Source organism: Triticum urartu, chromosome 1 (genome assembly GCF_003073215.2).
Source record: "Triticum urartu cultivar G1812 chromosome 1, Tu2.1, whole genome shotgun sequence".
NCBI lineage: Eukaryota > Viridiplantae > Streptophyta > Magnoliopsida > Poales > Poaceae > Triticum > Triticum urartu.
The window spans coordinates 114,615,941-114,634,194 of record NC_053022.1 but is presented as its reverse complement, the minus strand read 5'-3'; positions in this window follow the sequence as shown (position 1 = coordinate 114,634,194).

The following is an 18,254-nucleotide window of genomic DNA, read 5'->3' as shown; positions in this document are numbered from 1 at the left end:
TCGCCTGTGCGAGGCGAAGCAGCTGCGTGGAGCGGCTGCTGGGCCGGGCCAACTAGGTGGGCCGGCTGGTGGGCTTCCAGGTAAGCTCTAACTCTCTCTCTCTTTTCTGTTTGCTTTTATTTATTTCTTGCTATGTGTATTGAAATAGAATAAATACTATTTCATTTCCAAAGACTCTGGAAATATTCAGAGGCACATTTGGGAATATTCTCACCAGCCTAAAAATGCTTCCAAGATTATTTGAGCACTTTAAAATATTTATAGCATTTAAAATGCCCAAATTCAAATATTTATGGTTGTTCAAAAATCCAGAATGGCTCCATAAATGGCAAGACCATTTTTGGCAGAGGTTTTAGTAAAGACCAAAAATGGTGGGCTTTTATGAAGGGCATTTTGGGTTCATTGAAATTCCAATTGTTGGAAATTAGCATTTTCAGGGGGGTGTTGGGGTTGATTAGGCCCCATTTCAAGTTTAAAATAAATTTAAACATGATGCACATGTTCATCCAATCCTAATGCATGACTAAAAGCAGGGATGGGACAGCTCCCCCCTACTCAAAAGAATCTCGTCCCGAGATTTAGGATCCTCCGGGAAGAAGGTGGGGTACTCGAGTCGAAGACGATCCTCCCTTTCCCAAGTGGCTTCTTTCTCGGAATGGTGTGACCATTGAACCTTGAGAAACCTGATATTATGGCGTCGAGTGGTACGCTCGGCTTGATCAAGGATACGAACGGGATATTCCCGATATAAGAGGTTATCTTGTAGATCAAGCATTTCGTGGTCCACTCCACGGATAGGATCCGCGAAGCAACACCTGAGTTCAGAAACGTGGAAGACATCATGAACTCTGGAAAGATGCGAAGGTAGTTCCAATTGGTAGGAAACTTCTCCTCGTTTGGCAAGAATGCGAGGAGCCAATTTCCCTTTGATACCGAAATGATGGGTTCCCTTTAACGGAGTAACCCGAAGGTAAGCTTTCTCGCCGACTTGATAAGTCCTGAGCTTATGTTTACGATCATATTGGCTCTTTTGACGAGATTGGGCTGTTTTCAATTTCTCACGAATAACGCGAACCTTCCCTTCTGCTTCCTGAATCATATCCGGGCCAAAGAGTTGTCTTTCCCCTGTTTCTGATCAGTTAAGAGGCGTTCGACATTTTCGTCCATAGAGGACTTCGAAAGGAGCTTTGCCCAAGCTAGCTTGATAACTATTGTTATAGGCAAACTCTGCGACTGGAAGGCATTTCTCCCAACCCATTTCGAATGAGATGACAGAAGCTCGGAGCATATCTTCCAGAATTTGATTGACTCGCTCTACTTGACCACTTGATTGAGGATGGAAGGCGGTGCTAAAAGAGAGAGGAGTTCCCATAGCATTTTGGAAACTTTCCCAAAATCGAGAGGTGAAGAGACTCCCACGGTCTCAGTTAATTTCCAATGGAACACCATGAAGAGACACTATTCGGGAGATGTATAAGTCAGCTAGCTGGCTAGCGGTCATACTCTTACGAATAGGTAGGAAATGGGCTACTTTGCAAAGACGGTCGATCACGACGAAGATGGAATTATTCCCTCTCTTGGTCCTGGGAAACCCAGTAATGAAATGCATACTAGTTTTATCCCATTTCCACTCAGGAATAGCCAAAGGTTGAAGGGTGCTAGCAGGCCGTTGGTGCTCTGCTTTAACACGACGACAAACGTTGCTATTAGCAATGTATTGAGCGATCTCTCTCTTCATCCTAGTCCACCAAAACCTCTGGCGTAGGTCTTGATACATCTTAGTACTACCGGGAAGAATGGTGAGAGGGTATTCATGAGCTTCCTTAAGGATCAACCGCCTCAGGTTTCGTGCCTTGGGAACCACTAAGCGGTTTCCAAAGTATACGACACCCTGATCATCAACGGAGAAACAATTCGTGACTCCTTTCTTAATGTTTCTCTTAATACGGAAGATTCCCAGATCTACCTTCTGTGCCTTGATGATCTGATCCGTAAGGGTAGGTTTCACCACCAGGGTGGATAGGAATCCTCGAGGAACGATGTGAAGATTAAGCTTATGAAATTCCTCATGGAGAAGTGGTTGACTTTGTTGTAACATCAGGTTGTTACAATAGGACTTACGACTTAGTGCATCAGCCATGACATTGGCTTTCCCCGGGGTGTAAGTTATTCCTAAGTCGTAATCCGAGATCAACTCGACCCAACTTCATTGTCTGAGATTCAAATCCGGTTGGGTGAAGATATATTTCAAACTTTGGTGATCGGTGAAGATCTCGCAACGATTACTGAGGTAATGTCGCCAAGTTTTGAGTGCATGGACTACAACTGCAAGCTGTAGATCATGTGTGGGATAGTATTCCTCATGTGGGTGTAATTGTCATGAAGCATAGGCAATTACCTGACGATCTTGCATGAGTATGCAACCTAGTCCTTGTCGCAAGGCGTCGCAATAGATAATAAAGTCCTTGGAGAAATCTGGTGGTACCAATACGGGAGCAGATGTCAGGCGTCTTTTCAGTTCCTGAAAGCTGAACTCGCACTGTGGGGTCCACTCGAACTTTTTATCTTTCTTGAGGAGTTCAGTTAGAGGTTTAGCAACCTTGGAGAAATTCTCGACGAAGCGGCGGCAATAGCTCGCTAAGCACGAAAAGCTCCGAACTTGCTTGACCGTCTCAGGTGGAGTCCAATCAAGGACGGCTTGAACTCGCTCGGGATTGACAGCAATACCCTTACCAGAGATTACATGGCCTAGATAGGTCACTTCTGGCAACCAAAATTCACACTTGGAGAATTTGGCATAAAGGCGATGCTCTCGAAGTTTCATCAATACCAGCCTTAGATGTTCGGCATGTTCCTCTTCATTCTTGGAGTAGATGAGTATGTCATCGAGGTATACTACGACGAATTTATCCAAATACTCCATGAAGACCGAGTTCATTAACCGAGAGAAGGTGGCTGGGGCATTGGTTAAACCGAAGGACATAACGGTGTACTCGTATTGGCCATAACGAGTAACAAAGGCCGTTTTGGGAATGTCCCCGTTTCTGATTTTGATTTGATGGTAGCCCAACCTCAAATCCATCTTGGAAAAGACTGAGGATCCAGCGAGCTGGTCATACAGATCGTTGATCCTAGGAAGCGGATACTTGTTCTTGATAGTGACCAAGTTGACAGGTCGGTAATCTACAACCATCCGATCCGTTCCATCCTTCTTTTTGACGAAGAGGACGGGCAAGCCCAAGGAGAGGAACTAGGACGGATGAAACCCTTTTCCAAGGACTCATCGAGTTGGTATTTAAGCTCGGCTAGTTCTAAGGGTGCCATCTTATAGGGTCTTCTAGAGATTGGAACGGTTCCTGGAACAAGGTCTATTACAAACTCGACATCTCCTGTCAGGTGGAACACCTGGATGTTCTTCGGGAAAGACATCCGGAAAGTCTCGGCTCTACCAGAATATCCTCAAGGTCTGGAAGGGGGTTGGCATTTAGGGAGTAAAGCTGCCGCTTGGCCACTCAAGTTAAGACATTGACTGTCTTGCCCGATGGGTGAGTAAGTTGAACGGTTCTAGTGGCACAATCAATCTTAGCATAATGAGCTGACATCCAGTCCATACCCAAGATGATGTTTATGTCGAGGACTTGAGAGCTATTAAGGATGCAAGGAAGACAAGTCTATCGACAAGAATTTCGTTCCCATGGCTTACTCTAGAAGTTTGCCATTTGGAACCCGGAGTTTGAATTACCATGGAAGTGGGCATGTCACAGAATGTCGTGTTATGCAATCGAGCATAGTTCTCGGATATGAATGAATGAGATGCTCCAGTATCGAAAAGAACAGATGCCGGATGGCAATTAACAAGGAGCGTACCAAGGACGACGTTAGGATCCTCATGAGCCTCCTCGGCTGAGACATAGTTGACATGGCCACGTGCAGTGGTGACCGGCTTGGCGTAGAATGTCTTTCCCGCTGGCTTACCACGGCCAACGGACTTTCCAGACTGATTGGGGTTGTTGTTCTGGGGACACTCTCGACTATAGTGACCCGGCTCTCCACACTTGAAACATGTCACAACATTGGGGCGTGGAGCAGCATTAGCAGTGGGGCCACCATAGGGCTTGGGCGGTGCAAACTGCTGGTTGGGACGAGGCGCCTCAAAGGATGGCCTCGGAATGAACCTGGGTGGCAGTGCCGTGCTTGGAATCCACACCCGGCGCTTCTGAGATCCAGAGCCGGATGAAGAGCCAAAATCACGAGAGTGCTTGCGTGAAGCGTCATAGTCAGACTGGCCTGTCTCAGCACTGATGGCTTTATTGACCAACTTCTGAAAGGAGGTGCACTCGTGCAGACGAAGATCGCGGCGAAGCTCAGGGCTAAGTCCCTTGCGGAACCTTGCCTGCTTCTTAGCGTCGGTGGATACCTCTTCAGGAGCATATCGTGCCAGATTCCCAAATTCACGACTATATGCATCCACAGTCAGTCTTCCTTGGGTGAAATTGCAGAACTCTTCCCTCTTGCGATCTATGAGACCTTCCGGGATGTGATGCTCACGGAAAGCCTCACTGAATTCAGCCCAAGTAGTGATTTGGCCGACCGGGCGCATAGCTTCAAAATTTTCCCACCAAAGGCTAGCAGGGCCTTCGAGGTGATAGGCAGCATAAGTAACCTTATCAGCTTCGGCTACGTTGGCAGAATGTAGCTTGTGGGTGATGCTGCGAAGCCAGTCATCCGCGTCGAGGGGCTCGACGGAATGGTTAAACTTTGGTGGGTACAACTTGATGAAGTCATTGATTGACACCAAGTCATTTCGCTGATGGCGTGCAGTGTTCTGCTCAATCCGCTCCAGCAAGCGGTTAGTCTCACGCTTGTTTCTTTCCGCCTCCAGCATCACTTCGGCCAGAGAAGGCGGGTGAGGCAGATTTTCACCCCTAGCTGCACTGGCTTCCCCCTGCTCCGGGGCAGCAGGGTTGCTGCGGGTGTTGACCATCCTAGGAGAAAACAAGACAACGGTTTAGATAAGGATGGCACAAACTTAGCAAGGAAGTGCAGAATGTAATGGATAACATGGAATGCTAAGATGTTCATTGCACGACATGGTAATATAGAAACTGCCATATATATACCATTGGTCATACACACCGTACATAGTTTAGTAACCAAAGCCCAGGCTAGAGTACAACTACGGTGAAAGACATTACATCTCATCGGAGGCATTCCAAGCTCCTATACATTATTTTTCTACACCTCCGGAGCGTGATACACACCAAGTCGTATCCCACGGTCACGTAGGTCTGTGGAGAATACAATTACTACAATACTAGTGAAACTACTACTAGCTCAAACGGCTCCGTAGTAATCCTCATAGAAGTCGCCACCAAGCCTGGAAGTGGAACATGATCATCTGGGAACAGACGGTCCTGCGGAGCCTGCGGACCATAGGGACTCGGATGTGGCCTTGGTCCCACAGGTGGTGGCAGACGGGGACCACGAGGAGGGGTGATGCCTCCTACATCGCGCCACTCCATACAATCTTGCAATCCAGACCATACAGGGTACAGATCCCTCAGATCCATGTATCTTGCCTGTACCGCCGGTGCAAACCGAGTCAAAGTGGCCCAGTGATCAGCACGAGAGTTAAAAAGCTCCATACGCAAGGCCCGATTTTCGCGGTCCTTATCCTCGAGCATCTCGGCAGTGGTGCGGAGTAGTGAACTCCTCATGTGGGGTCAGCATAGATAGCCTGGAGATACCTTGCGCTCCCGGAAGTGAAGCTGGCATAATAACGGAAGTCGTGGTTCTGAAGCAGGCCAGTCCGGACTCGCATGATGGTCATCATGGAATAGTCAGCATCCTGCACAGCCATCTCAACAGTAACCCCGAGTCCATAGGAACAGTGAAGGGGCTCAGTGCTCCAGGATAAGAGGGATATATCCTGACGTACAGAGGTACTGGCTCTGGTTGAAGTCTCTGAACTTCTTCGACAGTGTATTCGGGATACCAACGGTAACCCGTCTCGATCATTACCCGGACTAACATAGCAGTATGACCGGGCACATCGAGGCACCGGGTCAGGCGAACCACTTGGTTTTGAGCACGAGTGGCCATCTGAAAGCACAACCACAATGCAAAGGCATTAGAATTTCTAGGGAAAATTGGACAGCATAACGGCTGTAAATGCAGAAAAAGATTTGAGACATCCACAACAGTTTGCAATACCACTCAACAACATCATATCAAGGTTCTGATTCAACTGGCAACATACTAAAAGTAGTAGAAACTGTACTGAGGCTTGTAACAACAATCCTATAAGCTACTACGGATTAGTAACACGTGAACCTGATAGAAGAAGAGAGCCTAGTCCTTAACCCACGTTGAATGAGAAGAGAATGACTCAGATCAGAGGGCATAAGGTAAAGGAGTAAAAGAGCCTTACGTTCCCTCCCACAATCAATTCCCCTACATATAACTAAAGCATTTCTAGACTCGACATCGACCAGTTTGGCTCAACGAACCTACAGGCAGTCCGGCTCTGATGCCAACGCTGTCAGGACCCCGATTCCAAGTCACATCGATCTAGCCGGTAACACCTCATATCATTGCGGCCTCACGCACGGTATCCCACGGGTGTCGCCTTACCATGGCCCGGGACCGTTTGCGCCTTTTGGCTCATGTATATGATAGTGTCGCTAGCATCCATATGACAGAGAACCCGGGCCGACATGGCTAGTCGTGAACCCAAAGCGGCATCAACCTATGGACAAGGCATACATGAATCATCGAGCATGTCGGTCATCCGGCGTGAATCCGGGCTGTAGCACTGGGCTAACAGGACTCCGGGGAACCCGGGCTGTAGCAGCTAGGCAGGACTCCGATGTCACCGCGTGACATTTCCCCGAAGGGACAGACATAGGAACGAAGTGAAACACATGCCGGCCAGTCAAGTGTCCTGAGCAGTAGTGCTGGGCTAGCAGGACTCCGGTGAACCGGGCTGTAGCGGACTACTATGGCTCGAGGAGCACTAGACTACATTTCCCCATAAGAAGGCTGCCAAGGATAAACAACTAGATTGTCGGATCCCACACATACCAAGCATTTCAATCATACACACAATATGCTCGATATGTGCAAATACAACATGGCATCACAACAAAACTCTACAACTCAAGTACTTTATTTAAAGGCTCCAGAGAGCCATACATAACATGTTCATACAGGTAGGGGTCACATGACCCGACACTCAAGTCATACAAGCATACAAGCACATGCGGAAGCAAATAGTCTGAGTACAGACACTAGAAAGAAAGAGGCTTCTCGAAGCCTGTCTATCTACATAGGGCCCTCCATGGCCAGGATCACCACCTGGGTGGCTAGTCACTCGTCGACATCAAGGTCTACGTAGAACCCATCGGAGGGGGCGGTGTTGTTGTCTGAAAACAGTAATTAAGCAAACATGAGTACAAAGGTACTCAGCAAGTCTTACATCAGAACCTACTATACGTGCTCATTCTCAAGAAGGTGGTGGAGTTATTGCAGCAAGCCAGCTTTGACTCTTGGCTAAGCTATCCTACAAAACACCACTAATAAAATAGTTTTCGCACACGAGTCCACTACTCACCAACACAATACTCCACCGGGGATCCTCCCTCGTCATCCTACGAGAGGGCCATCCTCGGTACTCACACTTAGTAGTATCCATTAACTTGTCTATGAACTATATAGGCAACCAAGTAGTCCTTTACCGCGGACGCGGCTATTCGAATAGTTTTATACCCTGCAGGGGTGTACTTCTTCATACACGCTTTCACCACTTACCGCCGTTTACACGACATGTACTCGGCAACCTTCAAGCGGAAGCCCAACGAGGGTGTCGGCCACGGCCTACCTAAACACTCAAGCCTCTAGTCCAGGTTTATCGCCTATCCAGGTTCCATCCGCAGGGAGTCCGGCCGATGTTTCCACATACGACCCCGAACGATGTGAACAGGGTTCCCGAGACACCAAACGGGTGACTCGGTACACCGTGCCACGGTGTATCTACCGCAACATAGCCCACCCCTAGGGTCAGCGCTACGCACGACCGCCAACACATAACCTACAAACACCAGAAACTAATTGCAACTCCTGGACAGAGTACTAGGGTGAATAAGAAGCCGAGAGGGTCGATTGGTTTCGGGCCCAATGTACGGTAGTAACTGAATCTTAAATCACACATACAGATCTCAGTTCTTATGGACGGCCTCAATGAAACAACCCACCATGTACTCCTACATGGCCTCTCATCGATACCTTTACCAAATCATGTTCAACACATCCCTCACATTACCGACATAATCATTTCACTCTAGCCCATCACCCAGATGAACCAGACCTGACACAACTCTAAGCATAGCAGGCATAGCAAGGTAGGAAACACATACATGGCTCAATCAACTCCTACACATGCTAGTGGGTTTCATCTAGTTACTGTGGCAATGACAGGTCATGCAGAGGATAAGGGTTCAACTACCGTAGCACACAGCAGTTTGAATCGCGTTGTCTTAATCCAGTAAACAAGAGCAGAAGCGAGAACATGGGTTTGTATCGGAATGATCAATGGGTTGCTTGCCTGATGTAGTGGTAGTAGGGTACTGCCCTTCAGACGGATACTCGGGGTTATCCTCGGAGGCAGAACCTACCACGAAAGACACACCGAAACATAATCAACACATGACAATGTGCAACAATATGATGCATGCTATGACATGGCAAAATGAATGTGTCTTGGCCTAATGCGAGCTAAAACAGAAAGGAATGAACTCATTTGAATCAAAGATTCAAATGTTAGTTCATTTAACATAGCCTTATTAGTGCATTATCTTATTTTGCTTAAACAACAAGGTTAACTTGTTTTGTCATGCATGAAACCATTACAGATGGATAGATTGAATTTTTCTGATCATTTTTCATATATAATTTGTTTGATTTGGAGCTATGGTTGATTTTCTATGATTTTAGAAGTTTTAGCTATTTTCTGGAATTTCCTATATAAAAATAAATCCAGAAAAAGAATAAATGCGTCAGCACTACGTCACTGTGACGTCAGCGAGTCAAAGGCGCCAGGGCCAGTCAAACCTGACTGGTGGGCCCTGTCTGTCTGTGTCTGAGCTAATTAACAGGATTAAGTTAGTACTAATTAACTGTCAGTGGGGCCTAGGCCCACATGTCAGTGACTAAACTAATTAAAATTAGTTAACACTAATCCTAAACTAATTAACAGGCCAGCCCCACCTGTCATAGGCTCAGGGGGGAAGTTAACCTGGGCCCACGCGTCAGTCCACGGTCAAAAAGTGGTCAACTCGCTGGCGGCTTGACGCCGGCGATGACAGACGCGGCGGAGGGGCTCGGGTTTTGCCCACATTCGACCAAATCGGTTGCGGTTTGGTCCTACGAGTAGCTGGGGACAAGCCGCGGTGTTTGGTGGTGGAGGTGGAGCTCGGGGAGGCCGGAAACGACGGCGGCGAGAGCACGTCCGCGGCGGCCGGAGTTCGGGCCTCGGCGGAAAACATGCTAGGTTGCACAACAGGACGTGGGGGTGGCCGCGTTCGACTCGTGGGGATGTACTGAGTGAAGTGGTGAGCTCGGGTGCAAGCTTGCACGGCCGTGGCCACGATGGCGACATGGCCGGCAGCGAGGAGCTATCGGCTCCGATGTCCATGGTGGTTAGAGGACACGGACGAGCGCGGGGAGAGGGGGAAACGGCGGCGGAGCTCACAGCGATCACGAAGAGGGGCTCGGCTTGCTCGGAGACGGCTTGGCGATGGCGAATCCGTCGATGGAGTCTGGCGGCCGTGCTCGGGGAAGACGACTCGTGGCGGCGATGTGGGGCTCCCCGCAGTGGCGTGGCTCGGGGTGGAGGAAGAAGGGGGTCCGAGGGGAGCCTCTAGGCCGTCAGAAGCGAGGCGAGAGGAGGTGGCGCGGTGGTGCTTGTCGGCGGCGACGGCTGCGCGGGCAGGGGATGGGAGAGAGCCAAGAGGGGGGAGAGGGGCACGGGGAGAGTGGGGAAAGTGAGAGGAACGAGGGGGAGTGGTGCACTCATAGCGGCGTCCGGGGCGTCGGCAGAAGCAAGAGGTGGCCGGCGTGTGGCATGCGGGCGCCGACCCACGTGCCTCTCTCCTCCTGGCGAGAAGGAGGAGGATGACTGGAGGTGGCCCAGTGGCTGGGCCGAGCTGGGCCAGGCCAGGGCGACAGGTAAGTTCCTTTCTCTCTCCTTTTCTGTTTTTTTATTCTATTATTTCTGTAACTTCAGGGCTTTATTAAAAATGCCAGGGCTTTTCCAAAAATTATAAAATTAATCATGGCTACCGCTTAGAATATATCCAACAGCAAACATTTTAGTTTATGATTATTTGAGCATTTAAAATATTTTATAGCATTTAAATGCGCAAATGCAAATACTATAAGAATTAATCCAATGACCTTAAGATGTCCTAGAAAAATGTGCACCATTTTTGTCAAAGGTTTTAACCCAAAACAAAAAGGGTGGGCTTTTTAGAAGGGCATTTCAGGTTCTTTGAAAAAGTTTTTAGTAAACCCTAGTTGTTCCAGGGGGGGTGCAAATACTATAAGAATTAATCCAATGACCTTAAGATGTCCTAGAAAAATGTGCACCATTTTTGTCAAAGGTTTTAACCCAAAACAAAAATGGTGGGCTTTTTAGAAGGGCATTTGAGGTTCATTGAAAAAGTTTTTAGTAAACCCTAGTTGTTCCAGGGGGGGTGCTGGGGGTTCTGTCATCCCCATTTCAAATTTAAAATAAATTTAAACATGATGCACATGTTCAACCAATCCTAATGCATGACTAACACAGGGATGTGACACTCCTTCTCTCCCCTCAGCTTTCTAGAGCATCCAAGGCTCTCCCCAGCTTTCGCCCATGCCCCCTGTAGTTGCCAGACGCAAGTGGACGCACGAGAACGTGGGAAAACCGCGGATGACGGCCAAAGTCGCGCTCTGGAGCGCCTGGCAGAGCACTCGACCGTTGACGCCGCGTCCCCCGACCGCCTTGAGCCTCCCCGCACGCCAGTCGATGCCTCTCGACGTCCGCTCCACGCCAGCAGGCCGCCCACTTGCTCCCGCGCCCTCCTATCTCTCCTGTAGCTCGCGCCAGAGCGCCGCCCCGCTCGGCCAATGCTCGCACAGCTCCTGTGGCCCGCCCACAGCTCGTCCCGCTCCTCCTCTCTCTCCCTGGCACCCTAAACCACACCCACGAACACCCCGAGCCTGCCATTTCCTCTCTAACGGCCACCCGAGCCGATCCCGCGGACACCCGTAGGCCGCGCCTACGGTGGACCTCGGCCAGCCTATATAAGGCGACCCCGAGCCTCTCTCTCACTCCCTGTCGCTCCCCCAGACTCCTAATCAATCTCCCGCACCACCCATTTGCCTCCAGAGCCGCCTGAGCTCGAGATCGAGCTCGAGTTCCGCCGCCTCGGCTTGTCGGTGTTCACATGGTACAGGCCTCCTCCGCCCTCATTCTCTCTCCATCTGGAATCGCATGGCATCACTAACCCTTTCCCCTCTCTTCCCCACTCTTTTTGCAGCCGGTAACAGCCGGAACCACCAACGCCCGAAGCACCTCCGTCGCGTGACCTCGTCACTGGCGAACCAGGCTGCCCCGGCGACCACCTCCACCACCACCTGAACGGCGACATCCTCCTGAGTCCAACGGTGCCACCCGCTCGACCTGCCGTGCCTTGTAGCGTCGCCAGTGAGCTTGCCCACCTCTCTACCGCGAGGTTAGAGATGACAGGTGGAGCCCACCTGTCATCCTCACCTCACCCTCGCCCCTCTCTCTCTCTCGCTGACGCCCGGGCCCCGCCCGTTAGGTTTGAAAATCTGGCGTGCGCGCACGCTGGCTCACTTGGGCCTTTTCCCCTCTGGGCCTGCTACACTGCAGCTGTTCTGGCCCAGCGGGCACAGTGCCCTTTCTCTTTTTCTTTTTCTGTCCCTTTTCCAAAAATTCCACAGGATTAAATATTAATCCAAATGCAATAATTCCAGTTCCTAAAATCTTGTAAAAATCCCACCTATTTAATGGTATAACTTTCATTCATGTCCAACCAACTTTTATGTACTGTTCATATTCAAATTCAAATTTGAATATATTTAAACCCCTCTGAAAATCCATTTCTCCTATTCTGCCACTCCAAATCCGAAACTAGGAATTTCCCCCTTCTTAGTTTTCATCCTAGTATTTAACAAAAATAAGTTGACATTTTTCTGAGCACTTTGGTTTTTCTGTTTTATTATTACCTTATTTTTCTCATTATTATTTTGCGACGATAGATTGTGTTGCTGACGAAGGAATTGGACCAGAAGACTTTGAAGACCCAGAAGACTTTGCTGAGGCAGGCAAGTAGCCCTTTGACCATATCTAAGAAACCCTTTTTATGCATGTCATATGGCACTTTCATTGCTTGCATCGAAATCATGATAAAATGGTGACCACTTGAGGTGGCTTGCCTCCGTTGCTTTCCTCGTTGATACTTGCATGGTGCATGACCCTACCTCCTTAGGAGGGTTATGCCGGTGGTAGGAGGTAGGGCGCTGGAGTAGTTGCTTCACAAAAGAGACGGGAATATGCATGGTGATGAAGGCAAAGTATTTTCAAAAGACTTTTTTGAAAACCCTGTCGGGTGCCACTTATGCCCGAGGGAGATAATGAGTTGGGTAACCACTTGATGACGAAGTGGTGTACCGAGGCAAGTGTGTGTGTTGTTTTCGACAACGGATTAGATTTAAGATTTGTCGACTGACCCAACTTTACCTACGCAACCACTCTACCCTTATATGGGAAATGGCATTATTGATTACCTAGGCCGATACTAGCTTGGAGCCCGCATTACTAGTGACAGGAGAGTTGTTGTTGTGCTCTCTCGGGACGGGGTCATGCCAGGTAGGGCTGCCATGACTGTTTTCACAGGGCACCAGACACACTGTTGGTACCCCGTGCTTGTGGTATGTGATGAATATGGGAGCGAGGCTCCATAAATTTCAAGATGTGAAATGTTGGGCACGGAGGTTACTACCAATCGAGTGGACTCTATGTTAGTGTCGGAAAGGTAATGATCGGGTGCTTACCCCGGGTACTTGAGGTACCGCGGTTCGTGGAAGACACGAACGTTCCCCGGATCTTGTGGGTAAAGTGTGCAACCTCTGCAGAGTGTAAAACTATTCGAATAGCCGTGTCCATGGTCAAGGACAGTTGGGCGGTGCTGCTTAAACTACGTCCAGAGTTTTACAAACCGCGTGTGGGTGTGTTGATAAAACTATTTGGGTTAAGTCAGATGGCTTGACACGATGATCAAGTTGGATTGGTGTCCAACTTCGCTTATGTTGATATCTGTAACTTGTTCATACGGATATCTGTGCTTTCACGATGCATACTTTACATGTTGATAGATCATGTCTTCGCACTCAAAACAAGCTTTCTGCAAACTACCTACTTAGTGCTGTATCATTACATTATTGTGACCTGTTCCAATCATGGGTTGCTTGCGAGTACATTCAAAGTACTCATTGGCTTGCCACTGGTTATTTAATTGGCCAGGCATGGAAGAACATGAGTTTGAAGGAGAGTTCTTTGGAGACGAACATGCGAACTAGGATGTTTCCCAGTCAGAATGCCTGTAGGGTTAAGGCAAATGGCATGGGTTCTATTTATCAACAAAGATTTCCGCTTCTTAAGTTTATTTGGTATTCAGCCCTTGTGGCTTTATCTATGTAAGACATGACCGTAATGGTCGTAATTTGTGTAAGACGGTATGTATGGATGAAATACTCTTGTTATTCAGCTTCTATGTGTTAAGTGAGCATTTATCTCTGGGATCACTGCACACGTGCATTCAGCGATCACGACTTATGAGTCGGGGTCCCCACTGATGAGGACATAAATACCATTGTTACACCCACAGCCCCTGCTGCTATACACACTAGACCGATTACTAGAGCTCGCGCACGCCAATTGAATTATCAGGTACTTTCGTTTCTTGGTAACGATTCTAATGTTCATGAGAATATGATGCTGCCTAAATTGGATACATTTGTTTTGCTTACAAATGAAGGGCCTAGCTTGGTCAAGAAAGACGAGCCTTGGAGCAAGTTCAAGCATGGAGATGATGGCATGCGCAAGGGGAACAAGAACGAAGTTACAAGTGATGATTCCAGGACTCTGAAGCCACCATAATGAGTGCATGAAGCATGGGACGAAATATACAAGATGCCACTTCATAAATTTCGTCCAGAGGCTATTTTAGGTGCTGCGTCACCTTATTATTGGGCCAGGCCCATGTATTTTCGAAGTACTTAAGTATAGGCTGTTTTTAGAGTCCGTATGTGTGGGGAAACAAGAGTTAGGGTTGGTTTCGGACCCCTCCACCAAGGGACACGAAATTCCCCCTCTCTCCTCCATATATACAGCCCTTAGGGCATCGTTTAGGCATTGGGTTTTGTTTAGATTAAAAGTTCGCCATAGCTGCAACTTCGCGTACTTCGTTTGTGTCCAACGACCAGACCAAGACGTCACAGAACCCCACCTTGATCAATAAAGCTTTCATCTTATATTCGCAATATCCAGATTGCAATCTCAGTTTCTTGCTTGTTCTTCGTTTGCTCACAGGAAACAGACCCTCGTGGTCAGGTTGATCGTGCTCCGGCGTGGTCAATAACCCTCGGAAGTTGGTTTAGCGATTGCTAAGGCGCGACGTCTCGCACGTTCGTAGTCGGATCGTCAAGGTCGACTCCCACATAAAACGATAGCCACCATCTCATCGAAACATCGGGACACCTTTGCCTCTATCAAGTGGTATCAGAGTTTCAGGTTGCTCGGTGAGATTTTACAGTTTTTCGTAGATTAGATCGAGTCTGTTCTTCATACCTACAGTCCACGAAAAAGCCAAAAAAATAGGGTTAGTTCGTCCTATCCGAACCAATCTGAGCCTTTGCATAATCTTTTCTGTATTTGCTTTGTTGAATTTGCGGTTGCATCGTCGTGTCAAGTTGCTGGTCTTAGCGTCTAGTCCTTGAGAGTTTCGAGTTCTGTTCACAGGTTGTCACGCCGTCGCCGCACCATCGTCATCATCATTACCATATACCACCACCCCACCATATACATCGCCGCTGCCATATACAACCACCAATCCGAGTCCACATATACCATCACCATATACCACCACCAATCCGAGTCTAGATATACCATCGCCATATTACCACCACCAATCCGAGTCCAGATATACCACCACAGTCCGAGTTCCACCAGATTCATCTCCGCCACCAGTCCTAGTCCGTGTCCAGTATTTGTTGCTTTGTTTTCGAGTTCTAGATCACGCCATACTCCGAGTCGTGAGAGAGTAGGACTCCTGAGATTCCGTGCTACCCGCAGAAGAAAAATAGTTCCAAACTCAAAAAAAAACTAAGTCTGGAAAATTCTGGCTAGGTAGTTTTTAGACCATTTGTAGACTTTTTTGAAAAAAATTGTTGCGGAGCAAAGAAAAAGAGGAAAAAAAGTGCGAAAAAAGTGAAAAAAAGAGAAAAAAAATTCAGAGTGTGCTCCTCCATTGTTTACGTGCAGCGCCGTGATTTGTTAGTGTTCTAGGCTCGCGTCTCTAGCACGGTCTAGCCTAGGACCAGCACAGTACCATCGTTGAGCGTTTATTCAACTTTGCATCTCTGAATTGATTATTGCTGACCCTTTTTGCTACCATATTATAAGCCTTCCCAGCTCCACATACATCTACGTCGTGCGTTTGACTCTCCCTGGTAATCGCTCTATCCAAGCTTTGAGAGTTTTGACTACGACGGTTGCCGATCACCGCCTGCTGCTGGGTAAGAACTGGTAAGAATTTGAGATTGGCTTGACGGATTTGTGACACCACCACCACCTCTTGTTAGTATTCTGTAGGATCATATTCTTGTGTGTTTCTATTGTTGCTAACCATGGCAGGATCACAAGCCGACGAGACTGACTGGGAGAACATGACGAATAAGGAGTTGCATGATAAATTTCAGCAAATGATGAGTGGACAGGTGCAAGATGTGCTAAACAGATTTGAAGAGGCCATGGAGAAGATAGATGGCATGGAGAAGACGTTCGAAACAAAGCTCGATAATAGGTTTAATGAATTGCTCGCGCATCTTCCACCACCACCACCGGCTGCACCTAACGCACCTCTACAACAACAACAACGACGACTACCTACACTCGTGAAACAGCCTCCGCCGAGCGAGCCGTCTCCCTCTTGCACCTGGCCAAACTGTTGGTGCTGCTGTTGATACTTCTGTGGCTCCTGCTGCTGATGCGGAGGAGGATGATTTTGCCGGCGATTACGAGGATGAGGTTGATCAAAATCAGAACTACGTGCCACCACCAGCACAGCAACCACCAGGTCGTCCACATGCAAATAATGGCAATGGTAGGGCTCACCCTCAGGTACGAGATCATGACCATCTCCCTAAACTAAAATTGATATTCCACCATTTGAGGGTAGATATGTTCCTGATATATATCTTACTTGGGAGTTAGAAACTGAACAACGATTTACATGTTTACAATATCCCGAGGAGAGACGTGTTCGTGCTGCTATTTGTGCATTCACTAGTTTTGCATGTGTTTGGTGGTCTGAGCATTGTAGATTATATCCTATTCCTGCTACTTGGGCTGCTTTGAAAACTGCTATGCGTACTCGTTGGGTTCCACCATATTATCAACGTGAATTACTTCAAAAATTGCAGCATTTAAGACAAGGAAAAAATTCTGTAGAAGAATATTATCAGGAATTACAAACTGGCATGATTAGATGTGGTATTATTGAGGAGAATGAAGCTAGGCTTGCACGTTTTATGGGTGGATTAAATAGAGAGATTCAGACCATCCTAGAGTATAAGGAGTATAATAATATCACTCATTTATTTCATCTTGCTTGTAAAGTTGAACGTGAAGTGCAGGATCGACAGGCATTGGCGCGAACTAACTTTTCTGCAGGTCGATCTTCATCATGGACACCACGTGCATCCTCTACTTACACTCCACCAGCACCTCCATCAGGTGCCACCTCAGCCGTGATACAAGAAAGCAGGCACAACCACCACTATCTGCCAAGAGCACACCTGCTGGACCTGCGCAGAGCTCTTCTTCTTCCATGGCATCAACAGGGCACACAAGTGATATTATTTGTCGTCGTTGTAAGGGAAGAGGACATTTTGCGAGAGAATGCCAATCTCAGCGTGTGATGATTGCTACTGAGGATGGTGGGTATGAGTCCGCTAGTGACTATGATGAGGAGACTTTGGCTCTTATTACACGTGAAGAACACGGTGGCGATGATTCTGATCATGAGACGCAATACATGGCTACTGAAGATGCTGACAGGTATGAATGTTTAGTTGCTCAATGTGTTTTGAGTGTGCAGGTTACACAAGCTGAGCAAAATCAGAGGCATAATTTGTTCCATACAAAGGGAGTTGTGAAGGAACGTTCTGTTCGCGTCATCATAGATGGAGGGAGCTGCAATAACTTGGCTAGCATGGAGATGGTGGAGAAGCTATCTCTCACCACAAGACCACATCCACATCCTTACTACATCCAATGGTTCAACAACAGCGGCAAGGTTAAGGTAACACGTACTGTTCGTGTGCATTTTAGTATCTCTACATATGCTGATTATGTTAATTGTGATGTGGTACCTATGCAAGCATGTTCCTTATTACTTTGTAGACCATGGCAATTTGATAAAAATTCTGTACACCATGGTAGAAACAATCAGTATACTCTTGTTCATAAGGATAAAAATATTACTTTGCTTCCTATGACTCCTGATTCCATTTTGAAAGATGATATTAATAGAGCTAATAAAGCAAAACAGGAGAAAATAAGAGTGAAAATCAGATTGTGGCAAAAGAATTTGAGCAACAAATGCAGCCTAATAATAATAAACAATCTAGTGTTGCTTCTGAAATTAAATTGAAAAGTGCATGTTTACTTGCCACCAAATCTGATATTGATGATCTAGATTTTAGCAAATCTGTTTGCTATGCTTTTGTGTGCAAAGAGGCATTATTTTCATTCGACGACGTGCCTTCCTCTTTGCCTCCTACTGTCACTAACATTTTGCAGGAGTTTGCTGACGTCTTTCCACAAGACGTGCCACCGGGATTACCACCTATTCGAGGGATTGAGCATCAAATTGACTTAATTCCCGGTGCATCATTACCCAACCGTGCAC